Genomic DNA, 22,669 nt, shown 5'->3' with positions numbered 1-22,669 from the left:
ATGGAATCACAAAAGGCACATAATAGCCAAAACCATCCTGAACAAAAAGAACAAAACTGAGGAATTATGCTACCCAACTTCAAATTATACTGCAGAGAGATAGTAACCAAAACAGCATGGTAATGGCATAAAAACAGACATATAGACTAAGGGAACAGAATAAGAGCCCAGAAATAAATCTACACATTTATGGTCAATTGATCTTTAACAAAGGTACCAATGGGGAAATGGCAGTCTCTTCAATAAATGATTCTGGGGGCCAGGCATGGTGCTCATGCCTATAATCCCAGCACTTTGGGAGGCCGAGGTAGGTGGATTACTTGAGGCCAGGAGTTTGAGACCAGCCTTGGCAATATAGTGAGGAACAGTCTCTATTTATAAAAAAGAGAAGAAAGAAAGGAAGGAAGGAAGGAAAGAAGGAAGGAAGGAAGGAAAGAAGGAAGGAAGGAAGGAAGGAAGGAAGGAAGGAAGGAAGGAAGGAAGGAAGGAAGGAAGGAAGGAAGGAAGGAAGGAAGGAAATTTAAAAAAATTAATGATGTTGGGAAAACTGGATATCCACATGCAGAAGAATGAAATTGGACCCTTGTCTTATACTATGTTAAAAAAAAAAACACCTCAAAATGGATTAAAGACTTAAACATAAGGCCTGAAACTGCAAAACTGCTAGAAAAAAACCAAATGTAAATGCTTCTTGACACTGGTCTAGAAAATAAATTTTTGGATATGACCCCAAAAGCATAAGCAAAAATAGACAAATAGAATTGCACTAAACTAAAAAGCTTCTGCACAGCCAAAGAAATAATCAACAAAGAGAGACAATCTACAGAATGGGAGAAAATATTTGCAAACAGTATATCTGATAAGGGGTTAATATCCACAATATGTAAGGAACTCAAACAACTCACTAGAAAGAAAACAAATAACTCAATTAAAATAGTTTGAATGAATGAATAAGACCTAGTATTTGATAGCAAAACAGGCTGACTATAGTCAATAATAATTTAATTGTATATGTAGAAAAAACTAAAAGAGTATAATGGGAATATTTGTAACACAAAAGTTTAAGGCTTGAGGGGATGGATATCCCATTCTCCATGATGTGATTATTACACATTGCATGCCTATATCCAAACATCTCATGTGCCCCACAAATATGTATACCTACTATGTACCCATGAAAGTTAAAACTTAAAAAAATTAAAATAAATGTAAAAAAAATTAAAAATGAGCAAAGGATCTGAATAAACATTTTCAAAGGATGACAAACAAGTGGCCAACAGGGATATAAAAAATATAATGTCCAACATCGCTAATTATCACGGAAAGGCAAATCAAAACCACAATGAGATATCACTTCGTACTTGTTAGGATGGCTATTTTCAAAAACAGGAAAGATAACAAGTGTTGGCGAGGGTATACAGAAAAGGGAACCCTTGCATACTGTTAGTGGGAATGTAAATTAGTACGGCCATTATGAAAAACAGTAAGTGGTTCCTCAAAAAATTAAAAACAGAATTACCATATGATCTAGCAATCCCAATTCCATGTATATATCCAAAGGAATTGAAATCAATACGTTGAAGGCATACCTTCACTCTCACATTCATTGCAGCATTCTTCACATTAACCAAGATATGGAATCAACTGTCCACCAATGGATGAATGGATAAAGAAAATGTGGTATGTACGCACAACAGAATACTATTCAGCTTTAAAAGAAGAAAGAAATCCTTTCATTTGTGACAACATGGACAAACCTAGAGGATATTACACCAAGTGAAATAAGCCAGGCACAGAAAGATAAATACTGCATGATCTCACTTATGTGTGGAATCTTAAAAGTTTGAACTAGTAGAAGCAGAGAATAGTGACTACTAGGGATTGGGGTGGGAGAAATGGAAAGATGTTGGTCAACGTGTGCAAAGTTTCAGTGAGGATGAATCATTTCTGGAGATCTATTGTATAGCATGGTAACTATAGTAAATAATAATGTATTATATATTTGAAAATTGTTATGAGAGTAGATCTTAAATATTTTCACCACACAAAAATGATAAGTATGTCACTGTTGGTGGGGATGTAAATTAGTACAACCTCTACCAAAAAAACAGTATGGAGATATCTCCAAGAACTAAGAAGGGAACTACCATTCAGTCTAGCTATCCCACTACTGTATATCTATCCAGAGGAAAAGAAATTATTGTATAAAAAAGACACCTGCACTCATATGTTTGTCACAGCATTATTTACAATAGCAAAGACATGGAACCAACCTAAGTGTCCACCAACAGTTGATTGGATAAAGAAAATGTGGTGGAGATACACCATGGAATACTACACAGTCACAATAAAGAACAAAATAATGTCATTTGCAGCAACATGGATGCAGCTGAAGGCCATTATCCTAAGTGAACCAACACAGAAGTGGAATATCAAATAGTGCATGTTCTCACTTACAAGTGGAAGCTAAACAAATGGCACACATGGACATAAAGATGGGGAAAATAGACTCCGGGGACTCCAAAGGAGGGAGAGAGGGAGAGGAGGAAGGGGTGAAAAATTACCTACTGGGTACAATGTTCAATATTTGGGTGATATGTACACTAGAAGCCCAATCCTCACCATTATACATTTAATTCCCATGTAACAAACATACACATGTACTTGAATCTAAAATAAAATTTTTCAAAAAAGTAGGCCAGGTGCGGTGGCTCATACCTGTAATCCCAGCACTTTGGGAGGCCAAGGCAGGCGGATCACGAGGTCAGGAGTTCGAGACCAACTTGATCAACATGGTGAAACCCCGTCTCTATTAAAAATACAAAAATTAGCCCGGCATGGTAGTGCATGCCTGTAATCCCAGCTACTCAGGAGGCTGTGGCAGGAGAATTGCTTGAACCCAGCAGGGGGAGGTTGCAGTGAGCCAAGATCGTGGCACTGCACTCCAGCCTGGACGTCAGAGCGAGACTCTGTCTCAAAATAATAATAAGTATGTGAGATAATTATATGTAAATTAGCTTGACTTAGTCATTTCACAATACATACAGATATCAAAACATCATGCTGTACACCATAAATATATACAACTTTGTCAATCATACCTTAACAAAGCTGAGGGCGAAGAAGCACATGTTAATGTCATAAATTGTATCTTTAATATTTTGATGACTGCATTTGAATGCATTTATGCTTTTTTCAGCCTGTGGTGTAACCATAGCTCATTGCAGCCTCCACCCCCGGGGTTCAAGCGATGGCAGGGGAGTACTCAGCCTCCCAAGTAGATGGGACCACAGGTGCACAGCAACACAACCAGCTAATTTTTAAATGTTTTGTAGAGGCAGTGGGGAGGAGTGGGATGGGATGGTGGGGTGGTCTTCCAGTGTTCCTCAGGCTGGTCTCAAACTCCTAGCCTCAAGCAAACCTGCCACCTTAGCCTCCCAAAGTGCTGTAATTACAGGCTTATGCAATTGGTTTTTATTGTAATCCTATGTATTTTATTTTGGGTATTAAAAGCATGACTCTGAAATGGGTTCACCAGTTGGCCAAAGGGGACCATGACAAAAATAAAGTATAAGAATTTCTGACTTAGTACAGGTTCAGATAGGAAAAAGTGAACATCCTGGAGTATAATTACCTTTGGGATGTAAACACCTGAGTAGGATCTTTCAAATGCTAACTAATCACTCCTGAGTATGTATTCCTGATTAGTATAATTTGAATGTTAACTAACCACCCCCAGAGTGTGGATTAAAACTAATTAACAATGAATTGTAAAACCTGTTGATCAGTATGAATAAACATTACCAGTTTCTCCTCCACTTCAAAGCATATACTAAATCCACCCCTTCTTCCTACCTCCACTGTCCCCAGCCTAGGCTGGTATTTCAAAAGATCATTTTGTAGACAGACACAATATTTCATTAAATAATTAATTCATGAATCCAAAATGTCATAGGTTGTAAGACTCATCATTCTTTTCTGCACCCAGAAAGAAAATTTGCTGTCAATTAAATTATGACATATTATTAATGGTAAAATTCATCCTAATTTCAGAGGTGATTAAAAGTGAAAAAGATACGCATTTTAGAATAGATGAAATAAGGTATATCACACAGCTGATACTGAAGCATTTTGAAGCAAATTATAAACAGTATACATTGCACACATACAGTATAGCATGGTAAGGAGTTTGGATTTGATTTTCTTCACACTTAGGAAAAGTCGACATTTCCGTTCTGAAGCCTGCTGACCTGCCACAAGATGGCGAGAGCTCCAAGGAGACACAAGGAGAGGCAGCGAATGGAAGGGAAGGCCAGCCCCACAGGTGAAAGATCAACAACGAAAACAGTGATGGGTCTGTCTTGTGGGACCTCCACTGGGTCTATTTCAATGTTGGTAATAATGAACAGAAAGCAAGTACTTCAGAGAAGCAGAAAGATGAACATTTGATGTTCCATTCTGCCTTGTGTATACTGGGTTATACCCTCCAGACGCAGGTTCATGGGCAAGATCACTTGGTTAGTGTAGGCAGCTGACAATGTAGACTCATTAGCAATCAGGCTGTCAGGGCTGTTTAACGTGTTTCAGAACCTTCCTCAGCCACAGGCAGCCAGGCAAACTTGAGAAGTGGCTCATAACAAGACAAGGCTTGCCACGAAGGGTTGCTCATTCCTGCTAGGCAACCCATTTGTTTTAAGCACAGGGTATGTAATAGGGAAAATAATAGGATGTGAGCTGTGGTATATCTCTGTGGGGTGAGTACTGAGGGAGGTGAGGTCTCTCCCAGGCCGTAAAACCCAGAGTTACCAATTTGGTCCACACTAGCTCTGTGGAAAGATGTCGGAAGGCCTGGATTCTCTCACACATTGCTGCTGGGAATGCAAAATGGTATAGCCCATTTGGAGGGGAACTTGTCAATACATAGAGCAATCTCACTTCTTGGAATCTAGTCCAAAGACATACTGGAAAAAATGCAGAATAACATATGCCCAGTGCTATTTATTGGCATTATTGACAATGCTAAAAGACTAAAAAACTCAATACAACCACATAATGGAGTAATACACAGTTGTAAAGAGGACTGAAAATAATCCTCATATATTCACATGGAATGATCTCTTGATGTATGAAGTGAAAACAGTCAAGGTAAAGAACAGTTTTTATCATGTATCATCTTTTGTGTACAAGAAGGGAAATATACACATACATGTATGGCTCTATATATATTTGCTTATATTTTTAAATAAGAAACATTAAAAGTGTGAACCATAATCTTACAAAACTGGGGGAAGGAGGGAACAGGATGAAGTAATAGGAACAGAAGCTAAATTTCTCTGGATGTATCTTGTTAGCTAGTTTCATCTTTGGAAGCATAATTAAATATAAAATGAAGTGACCAGGCACAGTGGCTCATGCCTGTAATACCAGCATTTTAGGAGGCTGCAGCAGGAGGACTGCTTGAGCCCAGGAGTTTGAGGCTGCAGCGAGCCGTGATTGTGCCACTGTACTCCAGCCTGGGAGACAGAGTGACACCCTATGTAAAAAAAATTACTAAAAAAATTTTTAATAATATTAACTCAAAAGGAAAATAAGAATCAGTCCCTAAAAACTGAAAACAAACTGAAACAAACGAACCTCACTATATGTCAAGTAGGTGGCATAATCGTACAAATAGAATACCTTCAAATTACTTTAAAACAATATTTTGAACATACATCCCTAATGATATATGATCTAAGGACAAAATGAACCACAAAGAAATCTTAAACTGATTTCCATAGTCTTAATGTTAATAGTAAAATTGGTATTGTTATTTTTAAATTATTATTGGTTTGTTTAGAATTAAGCAAATAAGTATGAGGTTAATATACTTAGAAACAAAGATTGTCATGGTAAGAGAAAAAAGACACAAGTACGCTGGGTGCGGTGGCTCACGCCTGTAATCCCAGCACTTTGGGAGGCCGAGGCGGGTGGATCACGAGGTCAGGAGTTCGAGACCAGTCTGGCCAACATAGTGAAATCCTGTCTCTACTAAAAATACACAAAAAATTAGCTGGGCGTGGTGGTGTGTGCCTGTAATCCCAGCTACTCGGGAGGCTGAGGCAGGAGAATCGCGTGAACCCAGGAGGCGGAGGTTGCAGTGAGCTGAGATCGCGCCACTGCGATCTGCCTGGGCGACAGAATGAGACTCTGTCTCAAAAAAAAAAAAAAAAAAAAGACACAAGTACAAGATAAAGATATTGGGCAAAACCCTGTACCATTACATTTGAATTGGAAATAGCTTAATAAACTCATTATATTTTTCACGTTTAAAAATATCTTTTTCGGCCAAATGCGGTGGCTCACACCTATAATCCCAGCACTTTGGGAGGCGGAGGCAGGTGGACCACATGAGGTCAGGAGTTCGAGACTAGCCTGGCCAACATGGTGAAACCTGTCTCTACCAAAAAATACAAAAATTAGCCGGGTGTAGTGGCACGTGCCTGTAGTCCTGGCTACTCGGGAGGCTGAGGCAAGAGAATCGCTTGAACTGGGGAGGTGGAGGTTGCAGTGACCTGAAATCACACTACTGCATTCCCGCCTGGGCGACAGCGACAGAGCAAGACTCTGTCTTAAAAAAAAAAAAAAATATATATATATATATATATATATATATATATATATATGGAACATATATATGGAACACACACATATATATATATGGAACACATATATGGAACATATATATATATATATATATATATATATATATATATATATATATATATATATATGTTTTTCCTAGTTCTTTCCACTGAAAAGCCTAGAAGCAATGACAACTCAACAGCAAAAAAATACCTTTAGCACCCAGCCTTTGATCTTTCAATACCATTTCCCACTGAAAGGAGTCAGGAGTCAGAGTCCTTTGGAGAAACTGCTATCCAGGTCGGGGTCAGTAAATGTATGAGATGAGCCCAGGACATATTGCAGCAGAAAGCAAGGAAGCTATCAAGGATTACTGGGATTCTGTCAAAAAAACAAGGAACCACTTTGGAGAGGATACTGGCCAATGATAAGACAATTTGTGCATAAAAATAATGAAGAGACATCTGCTTTTGGCTCAGGCATGTTAAGAGTGACACTGTTGTCCTTACAAAAAATTAAAAGTTGAGGTCACTAAAAATGGTGGAGTAGATAATTCCAGGGTTCTGTCCTCCATACAGGTAACTAATAAGCTGTCAAACTGTCAGAAGCAACTTTAGCAATACTCTGGAATCTAGTTAACACTTTACCACCAACCAAGGGAAAGCTTAATGAAGAAAGAAGCTGCTACATTGTAATAATTGAAGACTTTAGCATTTAAAATTGCCTGTCTGCTGTCCTCACTCAACAGATCAGTGGCACCTATGAAAATAGCAGCCTACATTCTTGGTGCAAGTTGCTTTCGCCAGAGGAAACAACACAGACCTGTTCTCAAAGAATTGTGGATGTGTATTTTGACCTGTCTGGTGACTCCCTGAAGGAAGGGTGCGAGGGCTTCCCCCTTTTTTTTTTTTTTTTTTCAACTGACTTGAAATGTTCCAAGGTCTGGGGCAGATCTGCCAAAAGCATTTCAAGGCAAAGGTATTGATCACAGCAGCTTTGGCAAGAGATAGCAGTTAGGACAAGCAATAGACTGAAAAGAATGGGAAGGAGGAGGCTAGGAAAGAAGATAACTAGGGGAATAATGGATTTCAAAAGCTCCCACCTAAACCAAAAAAACGAGAAGGCCATGCACATGCCCAGGGTTGAACACATACTCTGTAAAGGTTTGAGAGAACCTTAAGCTGGTGGCTGACCATCATCGGACTCCACACAAGCAGGACATGAAGCCTGAGGCACAGTTGCAAATGTGCTGGCTAAGCATTAAAGCACTACTCCCCAAAAAGAGTCAATCTACAGGGCTTGGAAGAGCATTAGTTTCTTTTTCTCTTTTCTTTCTTTCTTTCTTTCTTTTTTTTTTTTTTTTTTGACTCCTGGCATTAAGAAGAAAACTTCATCAAAACGCTTGCTGACCACTAAGCTAATGGAACACAGACTTCATGGCCACACGTAGCAAAGAAATCAGACTTTAACAAGTAGTTTAGAAAAGTCACTAAACAAACAACAATCCACAAGCAGAAACAAAAGTCCTGCAATAGAGAAGAATCCGAGTTCCAGAGTTCCAACTTTTAATACTCAAAATATCCAGCTTTCTACAAGAAAATTATGAAAAAATTATGAAACATGCAAAGAAACAAGAAAGCATGGCCCACACACACAAGAATAAAGAAATGAATGAAACTGCTCCTGAGGAAGCCCAGGTAGTGGAATTACTAGTGAAAGATTTTAAATAAACTGTCTTAAGAGAATACTAAGAACAGGCTGGGTGTGGTGGCTCATACCTGTAATCCCAGCACTTTGGGAGGCCAAGGCAGGCAGATCGCTTGAGGTCAGGAGTTCCAGACCAGCCTGGCCAACATGGTGAAACTCCATCTCTACTAAAAATACAAAAGCTAGCTGGGTGTCGTGGCACGTGCCTGTAGTCCCAGCCTCTTGAGAGGCTGAGGCGGGAGGATCACTGGAGCCTGAGAGGCAGAGGATACAGTGAGCCGAAATGGTGCCACTGCACTCCAGCCTGGGTGACAGAGTGGGACCCTGTCTCAAAAAAGAGAGAGAGAAATTTAGAAAGCCCATCCAAACTGAAAAGGAAGAAGCAAAATGATTCACAGATGACTTGATCTTATATAAGGAAACTTCTAAAGAATCCACAAACACAATTCGAACTAATAAACAAACAAAGTTACAGGTTGTAACCTGTTGTGCTGTGTAAGATCAGCACAAAAATTCAGTTGTGTTTCTGTGAACTAGAAGCAATGTAAAAGTGAAATTAAGGAAACAATTTCATTTCCAACAGCATGAAAAATAATAAATACCTAGGAATAAATTAAACCAAGGAAGGGCAAGACTTGTACAATGAAAATTATAAAATGTTGTTGAAAGAAATTAAAGAAGACCTAAATAAATTGAAAAATATCCCATGTTTATGAATTGGAAGATTTGATATTAAGATGACAATACTACTCAAAGTGATCTATAGATTCAGTGCAATCCCTATCAAAATCTCAGCCATCATTTTTGCAGAAATGGAAAACATGATTGTAAATTTTAAATGGAACTGCAAAAGACCCCAAATAGCCAAAATAATCTTGGAAAAGAAAAACAAAACTGAAAGAATTGGCCGGGTGCAGTGGCTCATGCTTGTTATCCCTGCACTTTGGGAGGCACAATCTCAGCTCACTGCAGTCTCAACCTCCTGTGCTCAAGTGATCCTCCTACCTCAGCCTCCGGAGTAGCTGGGACTACAGGTGGGAACCATTAGTCAGGGATAATTTTTATTTTTTGTAGAGATGGGGCCTCACTATGTTGCCCAGGCTGGTCTCAAACTCCTGGGCTCAAGTGATCCTCCTGTCTTGGCCTCCCAAAGTTCTGGGATTACAGGTGTGAGCCATCACACCCAACCCCAGTCCTTATTTTTTCACTAATATTACCTTTCCTCTCCAAGCTACCTGGACTCAAAATCTCAGTTGTCTTTGTCAATTACTTTTTCTTGTCCCCAAGTAATAAAGAATGATCATATCCATAATTCAATATTTGATATCATGTTAAGAATGTATGTACTGGTAGGGCACGTGGCTCACACCTAAAATCCCAGCACTTTGCAGGGCCGAGGTGGGAGGCTCGTTTGAGCTAAGGAGTTCGAGACCAGCCTGGGCAACATAGCGAGACCTAGCTTCTATAAAATTTAAAAAAAGAAAAAAAAGAATGTATGTCCTACAGGTTTTCAAAGACTGAATCTATGATATGTATAAAAACACCTTAAGGGGAATGGGGGTTTGAGAATTTAGCTTCACAATCTCCTTTTTTTTTTTTTTTTTTTTTTTTTTTTTTTGAGATGGAGTCTCACTCTGTCACCCAGGCTGGAGTGCAATGGTGCAATCTCAGCTCACTGCAACCTCTGCCTCCCGGGTTCAAGCGATTCTCCTGCCTCAGCCTCCTGAGTAGCTGGGACTACAGGTGCGTGCCACCACACTCAGCTAATTTTTTTGTATTTTTAGTAGAGACGGGGTTTCACCATGTTAGCCAGGATGGTCTCAATCTCCTGACCTCGTGATCTGCCTGCCTTGGCCTCCCAAAGTGCTGGGACTACAGGCGTGAGCCACCGCACCCGGCCATTTTTAATGAGCTCCTTAAGTAACTCTGATGTACACCAAAGTCGGTGCCATTGTTGTGTGTGTATGTATCTATCTATATACATATGTGTGTATATATCATGTATCATAAGTGTAAATAATAAAGAAAGAATAATGGGAGAAAAAGCCCCAAATGTAAGCAGTCTATAAGAAATTCACTTTACATATAAAGACTTAGGTTAAAAATTAAAGAATGAAGATATACCATGTAAACACTAAGCAAAATAAAACTGTAGTAGCCATGTTAATTTCAGAAAAAAACAGTCTTTGAACCAAAGAGGCATTACATAATAATAAAATGGTCAATTCCCCAGGAAGACATACCATCCTAAACATGCATGCAACATCAGAGCCTAAAAATCCATGAAAGAAAACTAGTAAAACTGATACGAGAAACAGAAAAATCTACAAGTGAGAGATTTCAATACCCCTCTTTCAGTAATTTAAAGATCAGATAGAACATTAGTAAGGATACAGATGACCTTAACAGTACTATCAACCAACTTGACCTAATAACATTTACAAAACACTTCACCCAACAGCAGCAGAATATATTCTGCTAAGTGCACATGGAACATTCATCAAGATACCACATTTTGAGGCCAGGCATGGTGGCTCACACCTGTAATCCCAACGCTTTAGGAGGCCAAGGTGAGGATCACCTGAGGTCAGGAGTTCAAGACCAGCCTGACCAACATGGTGAAACCTTGTCTCTACTAAAAATACAAAAGTAGCTGGGTGTGGTGGCACATGCCTGTAATCCCAGCTACTTGGGAGGCTGAGGCAGGAGAATTGCTTGAACCCGGGAGGTGGAGGTTGCAGTGAGCTGAGATTGCGCCATTGCACTCCAGCCTGTGCAACAAGAGCGAAAAACTTCATCTGAAAAAAAAAAAAAAGATATCACATTTTGGATGATAAAATACACTCAACACATTTAAAAGAATAGAAATCATACAAAATGCATTCTCAGACCAAAAAGACATTAAGCTAGAAATCAGTAACAGAAAGATAGCTGAAAAGTTCCCAGATATTTGGAAATTCAACAATACAGTTCTAAATAACTCACAGGTCAAAGAATAAGTCTAGATTAAGTCTAGAAATTAAAACATATTTTGAACTAAATGAAAATTAAAATGCATCTTATCAAAATTTGTGCAATGCAGTAAAAGCAGTGCTGAGGGGAAAAATTATGGCATTATATGCATATATTAGAAATGAAAGATCTAAAATGATACCAACTCCCTATAACCTTTTCCAGAAAGTGGAAAAGAATGAAACAATTCCCAACTTATTTTAAGAGGCCAGCATTATCGTAATACCAAGTCCAGACAAAACATTACAAGAAAATGACAGACAAATACCTCTCATGAACATAGATGCAAAAATTCTTAACGAAGTATTAGGAAATTTAATCCAACAACATAAAAAAGGATAATACATCAAGAACAAGTGGGATTCATCCCAAGAATGAAAGTCTGTTCTATCTTTATAAATCAATTAATGTAATTCATCATATGAACGCACTAAATAGAAACCATATGATCCTATTAATAGATATAGAAAAAAGTCGACAAAATCTAACATCCATTCATGATAAAAATGCTTGAAAAACTAGGAATGGAGGGGAATTTCCTCAACTTGATAAAGAAAATGTATTAAACAAAAAAAACCCCACAACTAACATCATACTTCATGGTAAGAATCTTGGAGCTTTCTGCCAAGATCAGAAACAAGGCAAAAAACAAAAAAACAAACAACAAAAAAAGGAAAGAATGTTTCATCTCAGCACTGCATTCCAACATATTGGAAGTCCTAGCTAATGCAATAAAACAAGAAAGGAAATACACTGTATATGGATTGGGAAGAAAGAAAAGTGTCTTTGTAGTTAACATAATTTTCTATGCAGAAAATCTGAAATAGTTGACAAAAAACTGCTGGAACTGGAACTAATAAACAATTATAGCAGGGTTGCAGGATACAAAATTAATATACAAAAATTAATTGCTTTCCTATATACCAGCAATGAACAAGTAGAATTTAAAATTTATAATACATTATCAAGGAGCATGATTGCTGGATTGTATGGTAAGAGTATATTTAGTTTTGTAAGAAACTACCAAACTGTCTTCCAAACTGGCTGTACCATTTTTATTCCCACCTTCAATGAACTGGAGTTCCTGTTGCTCTACATCCTCATCAGCATTTGGTATTAATCAGTGTTTTGGATTTTGGACATTCTAACAGGTGTGTAGTAGTATCCTGTTGTTTTAATTTGCAATTCCTTAATGACATATGATGTCAAATATCTTTTCATATGCACATTTACATTAACACTGTCTAAAATAAAATACTTAAGTATTTAATGAACTATATATTCATTAAATTATTTTTTAAAAGACACCGCTAGTTTGGTTCTTATTGCCCTGTAGAACATTAACCAGCTTTGATTCTAATTTAGGAATCTTATTTTAGCATTCCTTTGGTGTTTTTACTGACTATATGTAAAATACCAGTTTTCATATCCTCTTTTGAGTTGGCTGCCACCTTACTGGTTTCCTCCTCAGTGAGTTAAATAAATCTTTGATACATACAAATTCTCCATTTGTATGAAACTTATATTTCTTTGTTTTAGAATTGTTTTGAGAATCATATGTTAATAATGATCCCATTTTTGTAAAGTACAAAACCAACAATATGGGGGTGGGGGTAGAGGAAAATGTTTCAAGCTCTTTTCAGCAGTTCTCTGTTTTGGGAAGGTGGGAGAGATTACTAGAGATTTCTCTTGTGTTTAGTGTTTTGCAACATTTAGATTTTGTATAAATTTACATGATATTTGTAATCAGAAAAATACATTGCTTTAAAAAGTAAGTATGTATGAAAATGATTCACACACAGTGTGTACTCTCAACAAGTTCAAGATCTGGCTAAAGATAGAGACGTGCTTCATTCAACTACATAGAAATACAAGGCCAGTTATGATAGGTGCCTTCAAAGGAAGGGGACTATCATCTGTTGAGTGTTTATGAGATACCAAGAGCCATCTTGGATCATTAATATAGATTCAAGATATGTACAAGTTCTATATAAAGAAGACTACAAAACTTTGATGGAAGATATCAAATAATAACTAAATAAATGAAGAAATAGTCCATATTCATGGATGAGAAGAATCAATATTGTCAAGCTGTCAGTTCTTCCCAAATTCTTTGATAGCTTGAATACAATCCCAATCAAAATCCGAGCAAATTATTTTGTGGATATCAATAAACTGATTCTAAAGTATTTATGGAGAGGCAAAAGGCCCAGAATAGCCAACTCGATATTGGAAGGGAAGAACAAAGAGACTGACACTACCAAATTTCAAGACTTACTATAAAGCTACAGTAATCAAGACTGTGTAGTATTGGTGAAAGGGCAGAAAAATAGATCAATGAGACAGTAGAGATGGCCCAGAAATAGACTCACATAAATAGTCAACTGATGTTTGGCAAGGAGCAAATGCAACACCATGGAGCAAAGATGGTCTTTTCAACAAATAGTACTGGAATAACCAGACATATACATGAAAAAACAAACAAACAAACAAACAAACCAGACCTTACACCCTTCAAAAAATTAACTCGCAATGGATCAGAGACTTAAATGTAAAACACAAAATGGTAAAACTCCTAGAAGATAACATAGGAGAAAATCTAGATGACATTGGATATGATGATGACCTTTTAGATACAACACCAAAGGTATGATCCATGAAATAATTGATAAGCTGGACTTCATTAAAATTAAAAACCTTTCAACTTCATTCTTAATTAAATAAGTTCCTGCTTTCCTGTTCTGGTGCGAATTCCTGGCTTGGCCCCCTAAACACATGATTCTTCCATGCCACTCCCAGGTAAGTTTAAGTTTTCTGACCTGGCTATGCCTGTTTAATCCTACTCTCCTGGCTGGGAGACAGGGAAGCTTGTCCAGCAGGTGTTGATACCTGGGGGTTGAGGCTGGCAGAAGGAATGTCTTATGGGTAAGTGAGCCAATCCAATGGAGAAGAGCAAGTTGGAAAATCAAGTGAGGCAGGTAGAAGCTGGTAAACCAGAGAAGCAGAGCCAAACGGGTCAGGAAAGGAAGAAGGCCTGGAGCCCAAAGTAAAGAATATAAGCACGTGGAGGGCAGGGAACCATATAGAGTAGGCTAAGCCATAAACTGGTTTGGATAGATATTAGAAATAGAGGTCTTTTGCTTGTTTTCTATGTGATGTGTGAATAGATCTGCCCCCATTTAAAGAGCCAACAATGAGTATAAAATGCTCACTGACTTCAGTCCTACCCAGTCCAGACCATGGGTCCCAGCATCTATGGGAGGTAGTACAGTAAAATGGAAAGAATATGAGCTTTGGAATAAGACCAGGGCTTAAATTCTGGCTCTTTGTCTTAGTAGTTGTGTGACTGTGGGCAAGTTACTCTCAGCTTCAGCTTTTTCATAGGAAAAAGAGATAGAATCTAACTCACAGAGTCATTGTGATGGTAAAATGAATCTATATTAATGATCCAAGATGGCTCTTGGTATCTCATAAGCACTCAACAGATGATAGTCCCCTTCCTTTGAAGGCACCTATCATAACTGGCCTTGTATTTCTATGTAGTTGAATGAAGCATGTCTCTATCTTTAGCCAGATCTTAAACTTGTTGAGGGTACACACTGTTTGTGAATCATTTTCATACATACTTACTTTTTAAAGCAATGTATTTTTCTGATTACAAATATCATGTAAATTTATACAAAATCTAAATGTTGCAAAACACTAAACACAAGAGAAATCTCTAGTAATCTCTCCCACCTTCCCAAAACAGAGAACTGCTGAAAAGAGCTTGAAACATTTTCCTCTACCCCCACCCCCATATTGTTGGTTTTGTATTTTACAAAAATGGGATCATTGTTAACATATGATTCTCAAAATAATTCTAAAACAAAGAAATATAAGTTTCATACAAATAGATAATTTGTATGTATCAAAGATTTATTTAACTCATTGAGGAGGAAACCAGTAAGGTGGCAGCCAACTCAAAAGAGGATATGAAAACTGGTATTTTACATATAGTCAGTAAAAACACCAAAGGAATGCTAAAATAAGATTGCTAAATTAGAATCAAAGCTGGTTAATGTTCTACAGGGCAATAAGAACCAAAATAGTGGTGTCTTTTAAAAAATAACTTAATGAACATATAGTTTAATATATAGTTTTATTTCTATAAAGATGCATTTAAAATTACAATTTTAGAGCCAAGACAGTTCTATTAAATCAATTGTCAATATTAATATAATTGATTGATTGTTCCATCCAATAATGTTATATTCCAGGTTTTTCTTTTAAAAAAGACTATTTTTAAGAGCAGTTTTAGGTTCACAGCAAAACTAAGAGGAAGGTAGGAAGATTTTCCAATATATCCCCTCCCCTGCAAGTACATAGCCTCGCTCTTCATCAACATCCCTCATCAGAGTTGTGCATTTGTTACAATTGATGAAGATACATTGACACATCATAATCACCCAAAGTTCATAGTTTACATTAAGGTTCACTCTTGATGTTGTACATTCTATGGGTTTGGACACGTATATAATGATATGTACCCACCAATGTAGTATCATACAGAGTAATTTCACTGCCCTAAAAATCCTCTATGCTCCACTTATTCATCCCTCCCCTTCTCCCTGTGGTGTCTTCTTTAGGTGGACAGAAAACAAAGTCACTGCATCTTGCCAGTTTTACAGAATTGTAAAATGACTGGACTCTCATCAACTGTGTTAAATTGCAATTATCTAGACCTACAGAGTCAGATCACACTCAGAGAGGCCTGTTAAAAAAATTATCTTAACATGACATTAAAGCATCAAGTAGTCATCTTTCTTTCTGTATTAGTTTCCTAGTACTGCTGTAACAAATTACGGAAAACTAGGTGGCTTAAAACAACACACATTTATTCTCTCAACATTTCTGGAGATCAGAAGTTAGAAATCTGTTTCACAAGGCTGAAATCAACATGTCAGAAGGGCCATGTTCCTTTTGTAGGTTCTATGAGAGAAAGTTTCCATGCTTTTCCAGCTTCTGAAGCTGCTTTCTCGCATTCCTTGGTTTGTGGTCTCTTCCTCCATCTTTAAAATCAACAGCATAGCATCTTCAAATCTCTCTGCCTCCATCTTCACATCACCTTCTCTCTTATAAGGATCCTTGTGATTACATCAAGCACACCTGGATAATTCAAGGTAACCCCCTATTTCAAGGTAACCCCCCTATTTCAAGGTAAACTGATTTGCAACCTTAATTTCCCCAGCTATGTAACATAACATATTCACAGGTTCTGAGGAGCAGGATATGGAGATCTTAAGCGGGGGTAGTCCTTATTCTTCCTGTCTCATCCTTGCTTCCAAATTTTGAATGATTCTTTATAGCCTCATCTTACATATTTTATTCTTTAACTTGCTTTTGTCACTTAAAATTTTTTTTTTTTAATTTTTAAGACAGGGTCTTGCTGTGTCGCCCAGTCTGGGGTGCAGTGGTGCGATCATGGCTCACTGCAGCCTCAATCTGAGCTCAAGTTATCCTCCTACCTCAGCCTCCCAAGTAGCTGGGACTACAGGTACACAACACCATGCCTGACTGATTTTTCTTTTTCTTTTTAGTAGAGTCGCGGTCTTGCTCTGTTGCCAAGGCTGATCTCAGATTCCTAAGTTCAAGCAATCCTCCTGCCTTGGCCTCCCAAAGTGCTGGGATTACAGGCGTGAGCCACCACACCTGACCTGTCCCTTATGTTTTCATTCAGCACTTTCTGTATGCAGCTACCACATTCCTCTTAATGGGTAGATAGTATTCCAATTATGGAACTGTTAGAGTTTAGTCATTTCCCCATAGATGAAAATTTAAGTTACCAGTTTTTCACCATTATAAATAAAGGGGCAATGAACACCCCTATGCATAACTCTTTGTGTAATTGTGACTATGTTTCCATAGGAAAATTTTCTGGAGCTTAAAATTCTGAGACACAATGTATGTCAATTTAATTTTCACAAATATTAACAAATCACCTTTCAAAATGTACATCAATATCTTACACTCATACCAATAATGTGTGAGAGTACCTGTTTATCTCCCACATCTCTTACACTAGGTATATGGAATTCATTTTTAAGTCTTTCAGGATCTACACAGCATTTTGAGATATCCATATAGGTTTTCTTGGCAAAAAATAAAAGCTTAATCCTTGGTGAATTGAATGTTAAAACAATGCAAATCCATGTGTACAACTCAGAGGGCTTATCCTAACAATGATGCATTGGTAACAGATAATGTGGGTAAATGTGCTTTTCATATTATAAAGTGCTATTCAGATATTATTTTCATGCATGGAGTGTGTGCATTTGTGTGTGTGTGTGTGTGTTTGAAATGGAGTCTCACTCTGTAGCCCAAGCTGGAGTATAGTGGCATGGATCTCAGCTCACTGCAACCTCTGCCTCCTGGGCTCAAGTGATTCTCATGCCTCAGCCTCCCAAGTAGCTGTGAGTACAGGCATGTGCCACCATGCCCAGCTAATTTGTTGTATTTTAGTAGAGACAGAGTTTTACCATGTTGCCCAGGATGGTCTCGAACTCCTGAGCTCAGGTGATCTGCCTACATCGGCCTCCCAAAGTGCTGAGATTGCAAGTGTGAGCCACCATGCCCGGCCGGAATGTGTGTTCTTTTCATACTTAGTTCACATATCCCACATAGGCTGGCCTCACTGCTTGCTAGTTTCACACAGTGTACTTTCTTTTGCCAAGACTCAACATATTTCTGCTATGTACCCCAGGGCCTCTATGGTCTAAAGTGTGTGACTGATTGTGCCAATCCTTCAGGAGGAAAGACATAGTAAGATTATGGACATGTGTGTCCTCTGAAGATAGTAAGACAGCCCAATAGCAAAGGCTTCAGAGAACAAGGGTTCCCACTCTTAAGTAGGTAAGTATTTCGCAGGATAGAGTCAGCTGATAATGTACTAAAGAATTTCCTAGATATAAAGCCCCATGGGCTTAGATGGAAAGTCCTGATGAGTACCCTACCCAACAGATGCCTGCCCCACCCTCAACCTGGAACATGACAATAAACTCTGTAATGTTAAGGACCATGACCATATGAGGTGCAGGCATGAAGGGGCTAGCTGAAAGGGCACTGAAGGTTGACCTAGGCTCTAGGGAGGGGCATTATTCTCTACTGTCCACTTCCCTTGGCCTGCTCTAGGACTAGAAGTCAGCTTCTTAGCAGGAGTAAGAGCAGTGCTGGCAAGATGAAGTGGAAGGGAATAGGCTTCAGCACTGGCCTGACTGGTTGTTCCTGGAGTCAGAATTCATACAACCCTTAGTAGGAACTGCTCTCTCCAGTTTTCTTCCCACAACCACGGTTTGAAAGGTGTGTAAGGAAGAGCATACAGGAGTTAATGTCCTGAAACTAGAAAGAAAATGGGGCCCCTCTACCATCCTTCTCCTCACTATCCCAGTACGAATCTACAAATACATGTGAGCATATGCTCAGCTTTCATCCCAGGCTTTTTAGGACTTCTCGCTCTAGAGAGAATTCAGTAGTGCCTCCTGATAAGGAGTGTTTAGGGGGAAAAAATGTTTGGGATGAACCAACCATAGCTCAGAAAATACTGCTGAAACCACTAACATATTAAAATGTTTTCACAAAGGACCTAAAAGGACGTAGAGGCTTGTGCCATGATAAAGAGTGTAAGCTCTGGAGCCTGAGGGCATAGGACTGAATCCTGTCTCTGACACTAGCTGTGACCTTGGACAGGTCTCTTAACCTTCCTATGCCTTAGAATCATCTGTAAAATGGGAGACAACAATACCTACCTCATAAGGGTTGTCGTGAGGATCGAATGAAATAATGCATATAGGCCAGGTGCAGTGGCTCACGCCTATAATCCCAACACTTTGGGAGGCCAAGGCAAAAGGATCACCTGAGGTCAGGAGTTCAAGACTAGCCTGTCCAACATGGTGAAACCCCGTCTCTACAAAAATACAAAAATCAGCTGGGCATGATGGTGGGTGCCTGTAATTCCAGCTACTTGGGAGGCTGAGATGGGAGAATCGCTTGAACCCAGAAGGCGGACATTGCAGTGAGCCAAGATCGTGCCACTGCACTCCAGCCTGGGCAACAAAGCGAGACTCCATCTCAAAAGAGAGAGAAAAAAAAAGCATATAAAGCACCTAGTACCATGCCAGGAATATAGTAAGTGCTCATAAATATAAGCTATTATTTAGTTCTCCCACAGTGCCTCACAGTCCTATGCCCATAGTCTTTAAAGTTCTTGTGGAGCAAATGAAATTGAAAACTATTAGTTTATTCCTCTTCCTAACATGCAAATTTGCCCATATGTAGTCTACCAGATTTCCAATAATATGAGAATAGCTGTTGTTACAATGGCCTACTTCTTTTCCCCAAACTTCATAGTTCTGCCTGCCTTTTCCAGAAACCATTTGCTGGCCCTGTCTCTGCCTCCTCTCCACTCAGCAAGACTTGTCCCTACACATGTACCCTATGTTGCTTTAAGATTTCAGAGAGTAGGCCAGGCATGGTGGCTCATGCCTATAATCCCAGCACTTTGGGAGGCCAAGGCGGGCAGATCACCTGAGGTCAGGAGTTCAAGATCAGCCTGGCCAACATGGGAAACCCCGTTTCTACTAAAAATACAAAATTAGCCAGGCATGGTGGCACATGCCTGTAATCCCAGCTACTTGGGAGGCTGAGGCAGGAGAATCGCTTGAACACGGGAGACGGAGGGTGTGGTGAGCCGAGACCATGCCACTGCACTCTAGCCTGGGCAACAAGAGCAAAACTCCATCTAAAAAAAAAAAAAAAAAAAAAAAAGATTTCAGAGAGGACTGCACGGCATCAGCTCGTGGGTCTCTGAGACCTGAAAACTGAGAGCGTTTTTGCACCCTAGAGGCTGCTACTGGCAGCTCTGCGGCCATCACCATACCACAGAACGAATATACTGAATTACACTGTAAACGCTATGGGTACCGTTTAGATTACCATGAGAAAAAGAGAAAAAAGGAAAGTCAAGAGGCTCACTAACGTTCAAAGAAGGCAAAGAAAATGATGGTCTGAAGGCTAAGCTTTACCATAAACAGCACCATGCTGAGAAAATACAAATGAAAAAGACTATCAAGATGCATGAAAAGAGAAACACCAAACAAAAGAATGATGCAAAGACTCCACAGGGATCAGTACCTGCCTATCTGCTGGACAGAGAGGGACAATCTCGAGCTACAGTACTTTCCAATATGATTAAACAGAAATGAAAAGATAAAGTGGGAAAATGGGAAGTCCCTCTGCCTGAAGTACGTGCCCAAGGAGAAACAGAAGTATTAAAAGTTATTCAAACAGGAAAGAGAAAGACGGCATGGAAGAGGATGGTTACTAAAGTCTGCTTTGTTGGAGATGGCTTTACAAGAAAATCACCTAAATATGGAAGACTCATCAGGCCAATGGGCTCGCGTTTCAAGAAAGCCCATGTAACACATCCTGAACTGAAAGCCACCTTTTGTCTACCAATACTTGGTATAAAGAAGAATCCCTCATCCCCACTGTATACAGCTTTGGGTGTTATTACCAAAGGTCCTGTCATTGAGGTAAATGTGAGTGAATTGGGCCTTGTGACGCAAGGAGGCAAAGTCATTTGGGAAAAATATGACCAGGTTACCAACAATCCTGAAAATGATGGATGGATAAATGCAGTCTTACTGGTTTGACAGCAATTTCATATATAATTATTGAGGACTACAAACCAGTTGAAAAAAAACTGCCATTACTGTGATGTTTGTGAATACTACCAAACAGCCTTACATGTCTGCAATCATCAAGAGATGTATTTAGTAAATTGCAAACATTAAAATGGTTAAAAAAAAGATTTCAGAAAGTCAAAAGAGAGTAGTCAATTTTAAAAGTGTTTGCAAATGGAAGGGAGCATGTTCCCTGCCCCACTACCATATTTCACAATTCCATCTTCTCCTGTGTATCTGGAGGATTTTTACAGAACCGAATGGCCACCATCTGTAGGAAGTTCTAAGGGTTCATTTACATAATGTATCATTGGTGTCTTTTCTCCTTGGGTGAGGGCAGCAGGTTTTTCAGGTCAGAAGCTGCTCCACACCCCTAAACTCTCTGCATTCCCAGGATGTTAAGTCACTGAGTAAGCTGGGGAGGATATACGGAAGGAAAATTTTGCCTGGTCCAGTACTGAGGCACACTTTTGCCCTGTGTAGTGTCATTGTATCTCGAATTGCCTTGCTTAGATCACTATGTGTCTGTATGTTTCCATATCATCCACTCCTTAAGTAGCTGATTCACATGGCTTTTATGGACCAAATTATTGTTCCATGCTGCTCTTGCTTTTACTTGAGGGTACAGTGACTATTGGGGAGAAATTTTTGCTTGAATTCCAAAGAAGTAATGTGTTCTTCTGGAGGTCTGATAGATTATTTCTTTCAAGTTCACCTTGAATATCATAGTTAGAAGACAGCAGGTGAGCTTTATATGACAATAACCTAAGTCTCTTCATCATGAAAAATGGAATGAGGTAGTTGGGGTTGAAGAAAGGAGCTCTCCACTGTTCCAAAGCAAGTCTGTACACTCTCTCCCAAATTAAGTATACAATCCTTTTAGTCCCAAACAGTGACTGATGAAGGGAAAACCATGCTAGCCATGCCAAGAAATAAGATACTTTGGTTAACAGCCCTGCTACTTAGTACAGAGAGCTCCTTGCCAGAGGCACGGTGGCTCATGCCTGTAATCTCAGGACTTTGGGAGGCTGAGGCGGGTGGATCACGAGGTCAGGAGATTGAGACCACAGTGAAACCCCATCTCTACTAAAAATACAAAAAAATTAGCCGGGCATGGTGGCAGGGGCCTGTAGTCCCAGCTACTCGGGAGGCTGAGGCAGGAGAATGGCGTGAACCCGGGAGGCGGAACTTGCAGTGAGCCAAGACTGCACCACTGCATTCCAGCCTCGGCGACAGAGTGAGACTCTGTCTCAAAAAAAAAAAAAAAAAAAAAAAAAAAAGAGCTCCCTCAACATAATATCTGACATTGGTTAAGAGGTGAGGAAATGACTAAAGATAAATTCTTAGCATGCTACCAAGAGTAAAATTGGATGAGGACAGGAAGCCCTAGGTCAGATTGTTCACAATTTCTTGAAGTGTTGTGGTGGCCACGACTGGTACACATTACTAGTTCTTCTAATTTTCCTGGTCTGGGAGGGGCAAGCATTAGTTAGGTAAATGCTGGAATATCTGGTCCCAAAAGGCAGTGGCCATAGTAACTTCAATCCCTTGGTTACCTCAGAGGTAGCTGGCTGACATTCTTATCAAAATACCCAACTGATATAAGA

At 39.1% G+C, this 22,669-nt stretch overlaps 1 pseudogene; it reads left to right on the top strand.

Annotated features, from left to right (window-relative positions):
- The first annotated feature begins 4,260 nt into the window (after nucleotides 1-4,260).
- Nucleotides 4,261-22,191, top strand: LOC103232959 (ribosome biogenesis protein NSA2 homolog pseudogene; annotated as a pseudogene).
- Nucleotides 22,192-22,669: the final 478 nt, after the last annotated feature.

Source organism: Chlorocebus sabaeus, chromosome X, assembly GCF_047675955.1.
Source record: "Chlorocebus sabaeus isolate Y175 chromosome X, mChlSab1.0.hap1, whole genome shotgun sequence".
In the NCBI taxonomy this organism is placed as follows: domain Eukaryota; kingdom Metazoa; phylum Chordata; class Mammalia; order Primates; family Cercopithecidae; genus Chlorocebus; species Chlorocebus sabaeus.
The sequence above is the reverse complement of the archived record's forward strand: the minus strand, read 5'-3'. Positions and strand labels throughout refer to the sequence as shown.